Below are 6,161 nucleotides of genomic sequence, written 5' to 3' on the forward strand. Positions count from 1 at the left end.
GGATTTAACATGTAGCTTGTACAGAAGTCATACACTTCTGCCCACTTGACAGATGTGAACATTTTTCTTTCTTTCTAAAAAGGATCTAGAATTTATTATTATATAGTAGAGTGGCCCTGGTTTAAATCTAATGATTTCAGAAGTGGTTTTTTTAAACTTGATAATATATGAAGTACAATAAATTCATTTAAAAGGAACTATTAAAATCAGCATTAAACAACAAGATAATTTTTTTAAAACAGCTTTTAACTAACTATTATGCATTTTATGCATTTACAGGCTGCAATGCCATACACGCTTATCTGAGAATCAGTCTTACTGGTCTCAGGAGATACGTATAGAATTGCACTGTAAACAAAGATGAATTCTATTTGGAAAAAATATGAAGGCATGAATAAGTCAGTAAAAAAAATGGTATCCTCTAATCCATTGTAGCAAAAGAAAATCGGTTACACTTTATAGTGCTACTTTTTCTTCTTCATTGATTTAAGCATTGTTTGAAAAGGTGGCTGTATGGTAAAATCCTAGTCCTAGAATTTTATAGATTTTTTTAAAGACTTGGTACAGCAATTAATTGGAGATTTACAGAATTACTTCAATTACACCTAATACCTCTGCTTGGTATAGCTTCATCAGTGTTACTAGATTTGTCTTCTTAAATCTTATAATCAATTTTTTTACAAAGTATGCTTCCATTCTGCATTGTTTTGCCTTTCTCAAAACAGGAAAGATAGTTCCTACCACCACCACCATCAGGGATCCCAAGGTTACTGGGACTTCATTCATTTGGTACTAATTCAGTAATAAAGGAAGCCATTAATAAACCACTTCCATACTATTGCCAAGAAAATTATGTGGACACATTCATGAAGTTACTGGGAGTTAACTCAAAGGAAAAATGCATTACTTTGTTACTTCGATATCTGAAGTCATCCATGTTTAATCTACATTTTTATTAAAATAAGAAATGCCAAATTGTCAGGACTCATAAGAATAATTATTGGCTGTTGGTTCTTTTTTCCCAATATGAATTGAAAAATTACTGAGAAAACTTTTATTAGTAGGCCAAATATGTACTGCCATATAATGGAATATATTGCAGTTGGGGTTTCTCTTATTTTATTATCTTTTTTTTCTTTACCTATTTTTTTTAATGTGAAGTTTGGAAAAAGAATTGAATGTCTTTTTTTAAAAAAAAAATGAAAAAGGAGCATGAGTAAATCTGTAAAAATAAAAGAATAGTGCATTGCTTAAGTTGGTCTTAATAAGACTTTTATGTTATATGTTTTAAAGATCCTCTTCTCAAGGACCAACATAGTTCCCCCTTTTTTGTCCAAGTAATATTAACTAAGTAGGTTTGGAAAAGATTGCAAATTATACTACAGAAGCCCCAAACTGTTCAGAAAATGATGCTTTCCTTGCATACTCCCCGCTATTACATTGTCCTTTCCCACAAAAAATCTTTCTATATACAATCTAACATCCATTCAAGATAGCTCTAATCAATAAAAGCTAAAAGCATTACCAGTGAGTGGTTTTTTTAAAATGTGAAATAATCTAATTACATACCACAATTGAAAGAATAAATCCCTAAAATATGTTGATGGACAAGAGTAATCTTGTGATATTCCAGAAGTGAAAGTTTGTAAAATTAATATAATCTCATTTATCCAATGTCATATGTATCCTTAGCAGTTAAGGTAAAAATGACGGATGACAATAATATTAACACAGTTTCTTTGAGAAGGTATACTGAATTTGTGTTCCCAAATCTGTGAATTTGGACAATAGCAGTAATACTTCATTGCTGTATTTGGATTATTGTTATATACTTATTTTTTAATGGGAATTAGTTTTAATGGATGTGCATTTTTATCTTATTTTGCACTATGGTAAAACAGAAGGAACAGAAAAGTTGGAAAAATATTCCTTTTTAATCAGAAAAATCTACAAATGTATAGAAAAATAAAACTATCTCTACTTACCGTACATTTAATATACACATTCCTTCCATTTTTAAAGTAGATGGTCTAGACACTGAATTTTAAGAATGAGATGATGGGGAAATGTTATTTTGTTCTATATGTAGCACACTGTTGTTCATAAGAACCAATAGGCTTTATCTGGTTAAAACTCTAGGTAGGATATTTTGATAGAAAAAGACAGCACATATGTGTTGTTGAAAGTTGTTCTTCCCACTTACAAATGCTGCAACTCAAATTACTGTGATTTTTGTGTTCAATGCGATATGGAATCTATGATGGCAATTTGTTCTTGTTCAGTTGTCTGAAATAGACATTGTATCACGTTCCTTTCTAATTCTTTTATCAGATAAACATTTCTTCACTGAATGTTATGAATTGAATTACAGATTGTGGAGGACTGGAATGTCAATGACATTGTACTCTAGGTCAGTCACAGAATCCGAGGTTATGAGCTGAATAAACATGATGCAGGGGTAACAAAATGTAGACTTCTTGGTAAGTCTGATTAGCTATATACAAAGGGAGCAGAATCTTGAACAGTCTGTTAAATGTCATTTGTTAAATCAGATTGGTAGATACGAGCAATAAATATATTAAATAAAAAAAATGAGCAGCTCTCTTTTTACCAGGTAATAATTTCTGAAACACATGGTAATTATAATTCAGCTTTTTTGGAAAAAAAAAAAACCCTACATTTTATTTCACCAATGGATGCTATATGTTGCTGTAACTCATAAAAAATGGAACATCAGCTGCCAAGATTATGTATTCTTTCAACATGATTTAAGTGATACCAAACGGTCTACTGGGTACACGTACTGGAAAGAGCAAACAATATGACTTCCTCAGAATAATGTGGCTGGAGTTGCGAATGAAACAAATTTCTGAAGGCAAATTGATAGTTGTTGCTTATATTGGTTTTGAATGCATTTTAACCAGTGCAAATGCATCTTTCTAGTTTTCTGATGTTTAATCTGCTTATTTCTTTAAAACATACTTAGACCACTCATTGTCTAATATAGACATTTTGACATGTCTCAAAAATGAGTCCAATCAATAAAATTTGTAGAGATTTGCTTATTTGATAACTGCAATGGTGAACAGACTGTTTCTAAAACTGGTATACAAAGCAAGAGAACACATGATATCAGAGATACAAAATAGCTGCAGCCTCCAGGGAGAACAGCTTTTTTTTTATTTATTTATTTATATGCCGCCCTTCTCCGAAGACTCAGGGCGGCTTACAATGCGTTAAGCAATAGCCTTCATACTTTTGTATACTTTATACAAAGTCAGCTTATTGCCCCCACAATCTGGGTCCTCATTTTACCTACCTTAAAAAAGATGGAAGGCTGAGTCAACCTTGAGCCTGGTGAGATTTGAACTTGCAATAATTGCAGGCAGCTGATGTTAATAACAGTGCTTTAGTCTGCTGCGCCACCAGGGCTCTTATAGTAGTGATGGCGAACCTTTTCGACACCGAGTGGCCAAACTGCGTGCGTGCATGCCCAAACTGAAAGATCTGTGCACATACGCGGACATACGCAGCACAGACCTGAAGACCAGCTGGCTGGCAGGAGGCGGGGCATCCTAACATAGGCAGCATGGCAAGAGGTAAAATCTTTTTCTTTCTTGAGCTTCTGTTTTGTCGTTTGCAGGGAAACAGAAGCTCATGAAAGGAACGCCACTGAGATCTGACCTGGGGCGACAGTGCACATACCAGCAGAGAGGTCTCTGTGTGCCATCGGTTCGCCATCACGGTCTTATAGCATAGACCAGTCACAGAAATGCTCCAAGTGCTTGATGCAGAAACAGAAAAGAATTCAAGTTGAAAGTAGACAGATGAGAAGGATGTAATTTTTAATATTAATTTTAAAGCTCTAGAAGTAAGCTAGACCTCACTGATCTTTGTGCAGTGGATAGGACAAATGGCAATTAGGAGTAAGTGTATTTGTTTTATACATACTGCAACTTCCTGTTGAGCATGATTGAAGTATCAAATAGAGCAAATGCGGCTGTCTATTCAAGGGATTCTAATTACAGCTCTTCTTTAAGTTATGGAATCTGATTTTGAACTTTGCAAGGAGACTAAATATTAAGGCGCATGCTTACCTAAATTCTGTATTTTTTTTTATCAACATGTTTGTCTTACTTTGATCACCAGCTTGCCAAAGAGGGTAAACTAAACTGATATTTGGGAGGGAAATAGATTTTTTTAAACTCTGCAATAATATTTACCATTGTTCTTTTTTATTATTTCTTTAGAAACTAAAAACCAATTATTCTGTCATTCCTGTCCTTCAAAATTCTCTATTAGGAATTACTTCCATTGGACAAGTGGCATTTGAATACAGACATTCCTGCAGCCTGAGGTTTATTTACAGTGGAAATGAAACCAAGAAAGCTCCAAGCCCCTCGGGCCACTTAAATATTTCAGACTTCAATGTGAGTGCTTTATTATTTCTTGTGAGAGTAAGAGATCACCAAGAGTAAGATCAATACTTTACATTAAAGTTTCTTGTCATCTTTGGCTATTTCCTCACTGATTTGATTACCTACACCTAAGAAAAAAATGACATGTTAGATCACATATTCTCCATCTGAGGCTATTGCTCCCTTCAAGACTCGCAATCTTGTATTTTTAATTCAAAATTATATTGCAAAGTTGGATATTTTTGTTTTATTTACCAATTTATTTCTTCAAGAAAAAAATTGAATTTCCCCCCCCTAAAAATCTGTTGATCCCTTTCTTTTATATCATACTTTCCAATTTAACAATGGACATTCAATATAAAAATTATTATATCTGCAGTAATTTTTGTTATAAATAAGTACAAAGGGTAAGAGCAACAGAGTCCCTCTCTTGAGAGACATGGGTAGTTCAGAAATGTGAAACAAGTAACTAAAACTATATAGATTATAATTTTAATTTGCATTCTACTATATGTTTTCCTGAGGTTTCCATACAGTTATTTATCCTGTATGACATTTGACCATCATCGCATCCCTCAAAAGGGAAAATCATAAATCAATGTCTGATTACAAACTGTATCAACAGATCCCGAAAGAATCTCAGTGGGTTTAGGATCTCTGAATTATTACTAAATTACCGAGATAATATTTGTTTCCAGTGAGGGAATCGTAGAATAATAAAAATTTAATCTTGACGTTTTATTAATGCCAATTACCATATTGGCTGGAAATATCAACCAATCAATAACTACAATTAAGATTTTATCATGGGTGGAGAGTGGAATGGGAGTCAGGGTACTGCTGTCTCTAGTTTGAGCTGCAGTTGATGACAGCAAATGAATCCCTTCATAATGCAAACATAATGAGGTTTTATATTGTCAGCGTTGCCTTTCCGGGGGAAAATGTTCATTATGAGATCCCTGGCTTGGCCTAGTTGTTGGTTCCAGTAGCCTATGATTTATAGCTATACACTTCGTTAATTTAATTCTGTAACACACTTCACATATGTTTAGTATTTTAGCATTAGCATTAAACTAACTTGACCTGGTAGTTTTTCCCACCTTGTTTATTGATATAGCTATTCTACTTATTGGTACCTTCAGGAGTGAGCCATATCTTTTAGGAAGATTTGTTTGTGAGGCTAGTTAGTTTATTTGATGAGAATGGACATCTGGTAGTAGTTTGCAAAGATTAGTTGCAATAAATATTTTGCATTTTCATTGGATATTATCGATAAAAACGAAGCAAGTAATTCTTTTATCCTATATATTTCATACACATATTCTTAGTTATGGTTGAAATTATTTTTTATTAAATGGAATTATGTGATGTACAATTGCATTAAACTTTCTTGTTAAATTTGGCTAATTTAACTATTAAGCCCCATAGTTACAATGTAGTAACTATCTGACTTAATGTTATGTGTACTACAGATGTTCAAAGCATAATGCTTTTGTTGTGGTAATAGAATCCATATAGTTTAATAACTATCTTAATCCTTTTTTAAAACAATCATTCTTGCTTTGTTGACTTAAGAAACCTACTTCTGTCATTGGTTTATACAGCAACAAGCTTAACTAACAGTAGTTCTCAGTTAATTTTCATGCAGTATATCATCCATGTTCAAAGGCTATTCCAGAACTACTCAAATGACAAACCGTTTCGACTTACAGAGGTAAGACAATTCCAACTGGTACTACTAGA

The sequence above is a fragment of the Pituophis catenifer genome, unplaced genomic scaffold, assembly GCF_029215685.1.
Source record: "Pituophis catenifer annectens isolate HBS135680 unplaced genomic scaffold, rPitCat1.0.hap2 SCAF_3, whole genome shotgun sequence".
Lineage (NCBI taxonomy): Eukaryota > Metazoa > Chordata > Lepidosauria > Squamata > Colubridae > Pituophis > Pituophis catenifer.